The sequence below is a fragment of the Camarhynchus parvulus genome, chromosome 1 (assembly GCF_901933205.1).
Source record: "Camarhynchus parvulus chromosome 1, STF_HiC, whole genome shotgun sequence".
Taxonomy (NCBI): domain Eukaryota; kingdom Metazoa; phylum Chordata; class Aves; order Passeriformes; family Thraupidae; genus Camarhynchus; species Camarhynchus parvulus.
The window spans coordinates 32,891,818-32,904,744 of record NC_044571.1 but is presented as its reverse complement, the minus strand read 5'-3'; positions in this window follow the sequence as shown (position 1 = coordinate 32,904,744).

The following is a 12,927-nucleotide window of genomic DNA, read 5'->3' as shown; positions in this document are numbered from 1 at the left end:
CAGCATCTGTCTGATCAAGTCTGTCTCAGCATGATAAAACAGGCGAGTGCATATCATGTAGGCGGTGCAGGTACAGATGGCAGGGGAACGAAGATGGCAAGACACTGTGGTGCTGGAAGATGTTCCTTACAAATGACTGAACCAATCTCTAAGAAATCTCAACCCTCTCATACTCCATTTTCCTGTATCAATTGTGATGCAACTTGACAACTTAAAATTAATTAGGTGCACATAATAGTACTGTAAAGAAAAGAGTAATGGAGTGGGTCCAGCAGAGGACAATGAGGACGATAATTAGACTGGGGCCTGCTTCTTGTGAGCAAAGGTGAGGGAGTTGGGCCTGTTCAGCCTTGAGAAGAGATGACTGAGAGGTGACCTCATCAATGTGTATAAATTTAGGGGTGGGGGGGAATACCAAGAAGAGGGAGCCAGGCACTTCATGGTGGTGCCAGTCACCAGGACACAAGGCAAGGGGCAGAAGCTGATGCACAGGAAGGTCCACCTGAGTATGAGGAAGAACTTCTTCACTGTGTGGGTGACCAAGCACTGAAACAGATTGCCCAGAGAGGGTTTGGAGTCTCCCTCACTGGAGATATGCAAGAACTGTCTGGGCACAATCTATGCCATGTGCTCTAGGGTGTTCCTGTGTGAGCAGGAGGTTGGACCAGATGTCCCACTGTGGTCCCTCCCAACCTGCCCCATCCTGTGATTTTGTAATGAAAAGGACATTTCTGAGACCACAAGAGGCCTGAAATTTATCTTGTATAACCACCATACCCTGCCCTAATACACTACTAATTAAGCAATGAAGAAAGTGAAGATTGTATGCTTTGATTGACTTTTTCAGCTACTTTCACTCTTATTGTGTTTACTCAAAATAATTAAATAGCTGTATAAGACCACAGAACTGTGTCTTTATGCTCAAATGAACAAAGAGAAGCAACAATTGTTTAACTTGGCAACTATTGTGTGGCAATGATGAATGTGGAAACAAAGATGCCAGAAACAGGCACAAAAATGGAAGCTCTTTTTCCATCTATTTGCCTCTTCATTTAAAAGAGGTGGATATGGAAGCATAGCATCAACAGATGTTAACTGGATTGTCTTGAATAGGAACAGTATTACTTCATTCATGTGAGGGTTGCACCTTTGCTGCTCATGCAATATGGAGAGTATTAGCATCCCATCCTTGCAGAGTGGGGTTCCTGTGGGTTGTGCTGTGTACAAATGCATGAGGCTGGTTGCCTGTGCCAGGTTAGTCACGCAGCTGAGACAGAGGGATTGTTAGGGCTCACCCTACTTAGTCTCTGCACACAATGGGAATACCTAAAGCTCTCTGTAGCATGAACTGATATTCTCTGAGCTATCTAGGAAGGAGCCAGATTGAATCCAGATGCTGTGTACAGATTCTAGCTTGAGACAATCCATCTTGCTGACATGGATCCTGCACAACACCCTGTGATCTCTGTGTCAAAGCTCACTTGTGTCTGGCCAGCTTGGGGCAGACCCAGGCAGAGAAGCTGTGTCTGCCTGTGCTGTCCACATGTATATATATCCATCCTTCCACAAATATGAGAGAGAATATAAATGTATTGCCCTCTTACAGTAAAATGCATCCCTAGAGAGCACAGTTGAATGGGATGGTGGTACTGAGTACGACTGACTCCACTGAGTCTCCCTCAGGCCTTAGTTGTTTTCATAATTGCCTTTGGAAAGCAGCTGACAACCAAGGAGTGCATATCTGAGGGACACCACTTATTTATATCACTTGTCATCCCTCTTTTACCCTCAGAGACCTCTTCATTCATTATCTTCAGTCTTGCCTAGCACACAGCTTTGGAACCTCATCAATCCCAAAGACATGTTGTCCATAAACTGACAAAACAAAACCACTCAAGTAAAGACTGAGTTTAAAAAAATCTGCCTGCTGTGTAGCCCTAAATGCAAATATGAAATAACTGCAAAGATGAGCAACCTTTTATGCTCTCACCAGTGATACTCCAAAAATGTTTTTTTGCTCTCCTTGTGGGAGCACACAACAGTCCTGTGAGTCTAGTGGGGACCTGATACTTGTGTTAGCTGCAAAGGAAGGATTTCTGGATGAATTTTACAAAAGTTAAAGCACAGTTCTTCTTCAAACATAATTTTTTACTTTCACAAGTTTTAAGGTTTAAATAATGTCTTTTACAGTTTCAATTTCCTAATGCAAATATTCACCCAGATTTTGATTTTTGCCAGAAATTCAGAGGAGGATGAGGCTTAGAGGAGGGACTTGGTTGCCCAAACGTAGACATACATCTAGCATGACTTGAGATGCCCTTGGATATCTTGGACATCTAAGCTGGCAAATAATCCACAGGTCTGAACTCTTCTGGAGCAACAGTTCTAGAATATCTGAGAGCACATCAACTTGTATGATGTGTAACATTCACCTTCTTGCTGTCAGCATAAACCTTTGGATTCTCTAGATAATACCACAGGTAGTCAGTACTGATATCAGTATATGTATTCTAGATAGTTAAATCGATTGTGTTTGGGTTTTGGTGGGGGGTTTTGTTCTTTTGTTTGTTTGTTTCTTTTAATCATATAGAATATGCTTTTCTATGTTATTTTTGAATGCACATGTGATGGTGGAATTACGGGTGCCTTAAATCACTGCCTAGACTGTCTCCATGGTTAATTGTTACTTCCAAAGTGAGACTTAGGGTAGCACATCATTGCCTGTTTCAGAAGTCACATATGATGTTTGTCTTCATAGCTCCCTTGTATCCATTATTAGTTGTTCCTGTGTGTAGCTTTATCCCATAGCTAATCTCAGAGCAGGTTTTTGTTGCATGCACAATGTGCTGGAGAACTAGAAACTATCTAAAAATACTAGAACTAGTATTTTTATCTAGTGATGAAAGAAAAATCACCAAAAATTCTCCAGTCTATGTTATTGCACAGCAGTGGCCACATCAGCTACCCTGTACATATGAAGAAAAATCATAACCAGGCTATCAGAACACAGAAGTTCAGTTCACAGCCTGGAGATGGTGTGAAAAAGAAGATTGACTAAATCATTGGTGCTTTACTGCCCAAAAGTTCAGGAAGAAACAATCCTTCCTCCTTATCTTCCAAATGAACCAACCTATCAAATTATGAATAGATGAACATAAGATATAGGGGGAAAAGGCAAAATACAAATGAAGAATAAAGATTTTGGGAAAGTGAATTAGCTCAGAAGGAAGAGAGCAAGTTAAGCATCTGACTACTGCTCAATAGAAATGGAAATACATTAGCAAATGACAGATAAAAGGTCAAAGTTTTCAGGGTCTTTTTTTGCAACAGTCTTCATTGAAAAGATTAATTTTAGTCAGGTGGCTAGCTTAAAGCCACAAGCTAGATAACCCAAAAATTTACCATATATCATCTGAGTGACAGAAGGTCTTTCAAAACATAACTTAAGGCAGACATGGGACCACTTTTCAAGAAATTAGTTATAAAGAAAAAGGGAATAAAGTTTTCTCTGTATTTTATGAAGAAAAGGACAAAAAATCAAAAGTCTGTCAAGACTGGTATAAGGATAGCTGAACCTGCCTTGGGGAGTGATGGGGAATGGATTATCTAACTGCTTTCCAGTCCCATAGTGTGTGAACTACAGCTCTGTGTCTGTATCTATATCTATATTAAGTAAAACCAATATTTTATTTATTGTTGATGGTTCAATTCTTAAGTACCTTCATTTAAAAGCAAGTTTTTCAAGCATAGATAATTGACATATCTATGAAACATGCATATCTTCTTTTTTTTTATCTGTCTTAGAGAGTAAGTATATGAATTGAGGAATTGAGTAAGTCATCATTCCCTCATCTTATCTCAGCTGGACATGAGCAGAATCAGTGCAAGAACCTGAGTCAGGTCCTTAGAAAGGCTTCAATTATTTTGGATTGATTTCATTTTAAGGTATTACAGTCACACAGTGATTAATGGATCTAGTCATGGTACAATTTTTCAGTAGAGTTGTCACAGACAGTCCATTTTAAAAGGATTTTGTTGCTGATCGACCAAGAAAGAAATTAGTTATAACTGTTGACATTTCTACATATATTTGCCCACCAAAGCTTCCTACTGAAACAGAACAGTGTTACCAGACCTTTTGGGTATTTGGGACTGCATTCTTGCCCTCACACATTCCATTATGCCTCACTGATGTCAAAATGGGAACTTGAATTCACAATGTTTATATGTGCAGTTACTGAATATTAGGTATGGGAATTTTTCAGGATCTCCTGCTGGAGCACCACATGCGGCATTGGGAAGTTGACTGGCAGAGAAAGGGGTCTCTGCAGTCACTGAGACATGCTCTGGCCATTCCCACAGATAGTTCATTCCTGAAGCAGCACAAGCAGACAAAACCTTAATCATATTTAAAATTTTCAGGAATTGTTATTCAGTTTGTACTGATTCTCGGGATTGTCCTCACCCAAGTGCCCCCTTGGCCTTGTTGAACTCCATGAGATTTTTCACCTTGTGAATCCCCTGGAGGACTCAAGCCTGGTTTGTTCAGTATCTGTTTCAATGGTGGCTGCTCCACATAACTGGTATGCCAGTCAGTGGGAGAAGAAAAGGATGTTTGAGTAGCATGTGTGTTATTTGCTTGCAGCTTCTAATTACTCAAGAAAGCCTAAGATAGGAAAAGGATTGAAACTAAATCTTTGTTCTTTCAATTTCGAGTTAGCCTAAGTGGGGCTTATTTGCTGAACTCTTGACTTCTGAGAATGTAGCTGGTTATTTAGACTCTAAAGAAAAAACAGAAAGGGTATCTAAGAAGGTAATTTTTCTTATTTATCTTAGATTCCTCTCCTGTGTTGCAGTGATTTTCTATGTGAAAGTATCCACAGCTTAATATTGTGGGATGGCAGATGGCTGACCTTGAAAGCTAAAATTCTTGAGCCAGGCACACACAGTACCTGCTCATTTTTACTGATTTTTTTGTCGTTTTTTAGCCACAGCCTCAACTCCACAGTCTTGGTTTGACTTTTCCCCCCTTTTTATTTTTTATTTTTCTTCCAGTCCTTAAATATGTTTCCTATTCTAATATTCTCCCAAGATCTGCATTAACCTGGAATATCAGTTGGGTAAGTTCTGCGTGATAGTAGAAATAGCATTCCAGATGAATCATATCTGACATACATTAAAATGATGCAGAAACATATAACTAAATTATGACTAATACAGGAATGACACACTGTCTGACAACTCAGGCAAGCCTAAGTCACTATCTATAAATGGAGATGCTAGAGTCAGCTGAAAAGCAGTTAACTCTTTCAACCTGAAACAACAAAACCCATCTTGGTCTTTTTCAAGCTGGATATAGCACACTGTGGGGGTATGGTTGCCCTGGGTGTAGACTAGGAGAAGCATGGGCTCTTGGCCAGTGAGTACTGTAGGTACCTGCCTGCAGCACCAACTCAGCCTCTCCAAGGTGCCCACGGTACCCTGATCCCTGCCAAACATGGAGAAATTCTCAGGCTTTAATGTGGAGGCTGAACTGTGAGGTTCATAAATTCTTACTGGCCCTGCAAGGAGCAGGGCCATGGTGCTGTAGTGCTGTGCTAATTAGCCTTATCTGAATTAATTAACAGACTCATAAACTGAACTCAGTCAAGTGGTGCTTTTGCCTGCAAGTCCTGGAAGATGCTCATTCAGAACCATTCTGGGGTCTTTGCACAGAACACCATTAAGCCTTACAATAACATCCTTCAAGAGGCAGCAACCTGGTGCCAGTCTCTAACTTCCTTCAGTGCCACCAGAGCAATCTGCACTCAGGCAGCACAGTCCTGCAGAGTAGTGTGGTCACAGGCAATGGTGCCATGAGGATCAGGTGGGTCAGGAAGCATGGCAGTGCCAGCAGGAGCTGTTGGTACCGGGACAGCACCGGCACAGGCGCGGTGACTGAGGAGTGCCCGCAGCACAGCTGCCCCCAGCACCTGGCAGCACTGGAGACAAAAGCTGTGACTCTGCCCTTCTCTTTTATGCTGTGTGTTGATCTTGCTTGGCTCCAAAGGAAGCAGTTTTAGTGGCAGCAATGAGGTCTGCACTCTCTCAACTATTTTTAGCCCCTGAAAGTAAGAAATTAGTCTTTTCAAATATAGTCACAGAAGAGCTTTTCTTATAAAACTTGTAACTAAAAAGGAAAAAGATTAAGGATAGCATTAAGGTAAAAGCTGAACTTAATACCTTGTATCATCAAAGCCTTAACCATTTTCATTTTCTTCCTTTCCTCTGCTACCAGTAGGACTTTTCCAGGTTTTTAGTGGTAGTTGTGCTGTGGAATGAAGCAGAACAAAACCACTTTTCAAAACCCTGCACCATTTTCATGCCTGTTTGATGTTGTCTCTAGCTTTTGTGCTGTCTGTGCTGTGACTCTGGTCCCATTGCTTCTGTTGGAGTGGTAGTCCAAGAACACTTGCAAATCTTGGAGCTGAACCTGCAGCTCTCGAAGATGCTTTGCAGCTAAACACAGTTCCCTGTAGCCATGGACAAAGCAGCATGAGGAGGAGGAGTATTATCCCAGAGTTACTCAGAAAAAATGTTTATAGCAAAAAATGTAGATTTTCATTGTTCTCCCAAGCCAGTTCAGTCACCAAAATTTGCTGTGCTGTGGACTAAACTTTTTGAGATGACTTTGAAGTTTCTGCTCAAGAAATGAGGGACATCTTTGGATGCAATTGTATTAAATTGCAGAGAAATTTAATATGATGAGAAAGCATTCAAATAGGCATTGAATGTTCAGTTTGACAAGCAGCAGTCAGATTGGTTCAATTATAATCAAAGTTTGCAATGTGTTCTCTGAAGCACCACAGTGGTGCATGTGACTTTGGAAATTTATATTTGCTCTTTGGCGAGTAATTTTCTTCTTTATTTTCTGAAAATCAATGTTCATACCACCTCTCAGGGGGCACATCTTCACAGGGCAAGGACAGATGATGTTTTAATGGGTTCTGTGCAGCAAGTGTGGCAGAGCTTATTATTATTTTCTCTCAGGGTGCATTGGAAAGTAACACTTAATAAAAAGGACCCCAGGATGTCAACATCAAGTGGTACCTTTTTATTAAATACAAAGCATCTGTGGTTTACACAAATTGGGAAAAATGAAGCTCTCTCTTATAGTTTGTCTATTCCTTTTGAATCCATCACAGAAGACATTGCTTAAGGTCCTAAATACAGACAGACATTCAGATCCATCATGGGTGCCTGATGCAGTGCAGCATGTAATCTTCAAGTGCCAGGTATTCAGGACTCATGTAAAACAGGAGTATTGAGTGTGCTTGAATAAAACAGCCCTATCTGGGACTATATGCACTTTCTGTAGGAATTCAGGGATTTTTTTTTTTTTTTTTTTGATAAATGAGATCCACAGTCTCACTGGCATCTAACACATAGCCAAGATTTTTTAACATAAAGATAAATTAAGCTTTATGTTACATTCCAGCTCCAGACACCTAAAAAATGTAGGTGAACTTAGAGCATTCACCTTTTGAGTAAGATCTTTAATCTCTGCAGACAGCGGGGATAGAGATAATGCATGTGGAGAGCTGTTCAGTTCAGAAATGTGTCTTTAAATTTAGTGAGGCCAACAGGTCTCTGTAGTTCAATGAAGTGCGATTTTCTTCTAAGCTGAAATTAGTTGCTCACTTACAGATGTCCAGTGCCACTCTGGACAGCTCCGAGGCATCCTGCCTTTTCTCTAGATAATATTCCAGGATGTGTGTGACACTCATCAGTCCTGGGTCACACCTGCCTTTCAGCTCTCTCAGGTGCTCACCCCAGAGTACCAAATGTAGGCAAACATCTCAAGCTTCCTGTTGGCTACCACGATTGCTTACACAGCCAGGGCATAAATAATCTGCAAACTATTAGATAGTCAACTAACATCTTTTTAGGAACTATGGGAAATTCCACTGGGTCTCCAAATGTTGTCCCAAAGGCTCCACTCCTTCACCACCACCCACACACAGAGATTTTTCAGAGGCTGTAAGGTATACATACAGCACTAGTTTTCTATGCTTTATCAGCTGTATGATCCTGGTTCATGTGCTGTAGGATGACATGGTGGAAATCTAAATCTAGGGGTCTGAATTTCAATCTGAATCCCACCTGAAGTTGTGTTGGGCTTTTTGTATGTTTGTAGTTGTTGTTTGTATGTTTGTTTGTTTCAAAAGCTGGCTGACAGGAGTGCCAGTGCTGATCTTTTCTGAACAGAAGTGCTTCCTCCTCCCTTCTGTTTGGCTGCCATCTCTGATCCTCCCTATCCAGGTTCTGGAAGACAAAGTTTTCTATTTTGAAGAATTGAAGTGCTGTTCTCCCTGTTCTCCGTGTTCTGCTGATGCAGAGAGCTACTGCCAGAGGCTGCAGTAAAAAGCAAATTTTAGTTTCCACTGCTACAGACCTTGGATAGGTTGTACAGAGTGTACATCAGAGTACAGCACATGCTGACACTTCATGTGGGAGGCAGTAGTTGGTGGCTTGGGTTTTCCTCCCTCTTGAAGTATGATGACAGCTGGGAGCTGAGGAACCTGCTGGCTCTGCAGGTATTTTCTATGACTATACAAAATTCTCTGCTATAATGGTGATGTGGTCCATTGAATGTGTGACTTGGTGAGCTTCCACCTTATCCAGCTAATCCTCTAGAAGAGATCAGAAGGGTAGCTTGGAGCTGTTGTTTCAGTGTCTTTGCAGGCTCAGCTGAAAAAAAAAAAAAGGTGTTTGAAAGTATTCGAAGGATTTGGAGCACATTTTGAAACCTAATTTTCAAAATGAAGACTAGACTGCAGTGCAATCAATTCAGCCCAGGGGTGAGATATGCAACTGAGAGTTATTAAAAACTGCACTGTTTCAATTGATTGCAGGACATATTAGGACATTTTATAAACCTGTAAGTGTCTTCAGCAGTTTCAGACACTTTGTGAAGAGAAAAAGTTCTGCTTGGAACCACCAGCTCAGTAAGCCTGAAATACTTAATTCAAAGCATCTCAGACTCAGCATAGTTCCCATGATTTTTGTCCATGCCAGAGCTAAAGGTGCTCTGAGCATCAGGGTCAATGTCTCAGCACCCCACAAACATATCTGCTGTGGGCAGGAGAATGCTGAAATACCCTGCAACTGCTCTCATAAATCAATGTTACAGCTATTCTTAAGCAAACTGACAGGAATGTCATATTCAACACAGAACAGTTGCTGGCTCTGGGGAATTTATGCTTCATTTTAAATTTTTATAAAAAGTTGAGTTTAATCTGATTTGAATTAAGATCATATGCTGAAAATGTTCTTGTGCACTGAAACTTCTTTTTTATTGGCTGTTCTGTGACAAGAAATCGTAATGGGAAAGGGCATTCTGATTACAATTGAAATTAATGGTACCTCTGCTTTTACCAAGCCATGTCTGCAGTTACCAAGCTCTTAGAACCAGTGCGCATTCACTCGTTCAGACTGGGTAATCCCCTCCTGTTCATCCTATTAAGTCCTCCAGAGTGAGCCACAGGTAAAGTAATTAGCTCCTTTCCAATGGCACATCTAAAACCATGTATTGGAGAAATAGTGACCGAATATGCTTTTCATTAATTTTATTAAAAGTAATAAATAAGCATGAATCAATTCAAACAGGATACTTAAGCCTTCTCTAAGTACTTTCCAATCACTTAAAACTTCATAGGTACAGATACCAAATTATAGTCAAAATGAAATCATGTAAAAATTTATCAGAACCACTAGCAGTAAATCCTCAGATTAGTTAAAACCATCAAATGAACACTGCAAATAATCACTCCTAAAACCTAAATCAGGAATTTCAGGGAGATAACCATTCATTGAGTTCCAAAACATGATGTAGCCCAGCCATGGCATAAATCCTTAACTGGGTAAATATTCTAGCTTAAAAAGAAGACAGCATAAATCTAAAGTACAATCTCAGGAGTCAATTAATGCTTTTTTTTCTTGGAAGTTCACCACCAAATATACATGCTAATCAGCTTGCTCTTTCTCTCTTCCAGGGATTATAAATGTTACAACATGTTTTGATGAGCACATATTTCAGTGGTTTTGTCACAGATCCACCACTGAAAAAAACCCTAGGAAAATCACAATGTTTGTTTGGAAGGAAGGGTGTTCTAGTTTAGTATGGAAATATTCTCTGGTGCTTTCCTATGCTGCTACTGAATTTACATTATTTTTAATTATGGAATAAATACAACCAAGGATATAAGCAAGCCCAGAAGTTAGGGAGCAGCCTTTTCCTCCTCCTTCCATTGCTGTAACCACTGGACACAGATCTTTTTTGTCTATCAATGGGAATTCCCAAAATTCCATCATTTTTTGCTTGTTCAACAGCCACGTACCAATAGGTGGTGTCAGAGGGGCTCCTTCACCAAACTCCCGTTTGCTAGTGAAAGGGAGTGATGTGAATTACTCCATGGACTGGGAATTTTCAACTTTTCTGCTTTAAGAGGTGCATAACTGTGGAGGTGGGGCAAACACCACCTGCACATTCAGCTCAGGAACATTGCGGAGTGGGTTTTCAGCTCTGGGTTTTTAAAGGCACCACTGCTCTGGAGGCCCAAGCTCTGCAGTGCAGCAAAAATTTCTGACTTTTTCCAGGATGTAGAATTTAGCTGCAGATTTTGCCCTCAGTAACTTTAAAACATCAAAGTCTTTTACTGAATGTGGCTCAAGGTGGTTATAAATGAAAAGTTTACCAAAACTCTCAAAATTGTGATGACCATAGAAAGCTGTATAAGCAATACTTGAACTCTTGAATTTATAAATTTATGAATTTAAATGAAATGAATTTATATTTTAAGTGAAAAATAATTTTAAAGAAACAAAAGCTGCTCTAGGATAGGTTTTTTTCATGTCCTGGTGCACCACTCCAAACAAATTTTTCTCTCTGTAATGTTTCTCTCACCAAGACTTCTGTTGAAACTGCCCAAGACCCGCAGTCCTTGAAAGAAATACTTGGACTGAGAACAGAATGACTGGGTTCAGGTGGAAAATTTACATTGAACTGCTGTCACAAGAGAAGAATGCTCTAAATGCAAAGTGTGCCATCTTTGTGAATAATACCAGCAAAGGAAATAAACCTTAGTCCTACTATACCAACCTAGATGAATGACATCTGGCATTCTACAGATGTCAATTTAAACACACCTGATGGTTTGTTCCTGACATTTAAAAAAGAATTAGCAATCATAAGGCAAAGAAGATCATTTAGCATTTACCTGAAAGGTTAAGATGTATCTTAAATGTGAACTGCAAGTACTTATCTCAGAAAGATTTTTGATGGAAAGTGACTGGGAAAAAGTAGCAGACCGAGGCAGACCTTTCTGACTGCAAACATTACTTAATTTCACTAGACTTTCATGTCAGGCTTGATTCTAGTACTTATCCAATCACAGCTCTGAGTTGTCACTGCCGGAGTGCTGTTCTCAAACCACAGTTGTCTGAAGCAGAAGACAGATGGGGCAGATACCTCTGCAATGATGAGAGAAGTGGAAATGCTTTGCCAAAAACCAGCTTCTTCCCTGTCATGTGAGCTGGAGCATGTGCTAGCACAGATGGACAGAGTAGCAGCTGGAATGCCTTCAACTTCCCCAGAAGATGCTCTTTAACTACCAAATGTTGTGTAACAGTTCCTAGGTTTTAGCTGGTAGAGTGGTGCACCAGGACCTGACAGAAATCCACACTAGAGCTTCTTCAGGTAACCTCTCAGCTGTGTTATCCCTGCCATGATCTGCCCCTGAAGTGAAGCCCCATCTCACTGGATGCTTATGGATCCCCAAAGCAGCTGCAGCCCCCCGTGGCAGACACTTACTGAGCTGCTGCTCCTTATTCTTCTGTCAAAAAGGGCTACATGCAGAAGATGTTCCTACTCCTGGGCTTGCTTTAGGTGTAAGGACGTGGTGTTAATCCTTCTGGGTGGTATTTGATGCCTTGGAGGCAAATCTCCCAGATGCTAACTACAGCCATGTAATTTCTTTCTTGGGCCATTCTGCAACAGAGGCTTAGTAGTGATGCAGCTACCAGCTGAACCAAGATGCAGATTCAACAGCCAGGATTACCACAGCCTGTAAAATGAACATACTCTTTTTTCCTAGCTATGAGGCAAAGCAGTTTATATCTGTCAGATTTAACTGAGAGACTGGTGAAACCTGTTAGAAGAGCAATGATTCTGGGTGCCATCAGAATAAAAAGCAGGAATTTTGAGCAGTTTTACTGCAATGTTTAATGAACAGATTGTCCTAGGATTTAAAATGTTATTAATTAAGGACCTCAATTGCCATTAAACACTGTTTGCTTTGTTATTATAACCATTGCCTGTAAATGGTGTCATTGCTAAGAGTCATGTTCCATGCCACACTGAGTCAGAATATTTAGGATTAGAAATAAAACTAAGGAGTTCAACCTCCTCCACTGGTTAGAAAGAAAACACAGTTATTATTGTAACAATGGCAGCAACAAGAAAGGACTGCTAGTCAGGGTGGTTTTAAAAGTTTTTTTTCTGCAAGAAAAAATATTATGAAGACATTAATAGCTATTAGAAACTTTCATAATTCAATTTTATAGTAACACTTGGAGAGTTTTCTGCAGAAGGAGAGGTAGAAAATGTCAATTTGCTATTGCTCAGTGATTTTAAGCCACAGTTCCCTTACAACAAAATTTAGTTCTTAGCTGCACAAGTATAAGGAAGCATCTAGCCTTTAAATTGTATTTAAGTGAGTGTCCTCTGGAGATAAAACAGAAAGGAAGCTATAAAATCCAATCTTGATAATGGATTGCTAGACCAGTTGTTCTCCAACAAATTTTGAGGCCCCCATGATGTTGGCTATCTTTTGGACAGTTACTACCTGATTGCTATTTGGAGGTATACATATTTTCTCATACCAGAGC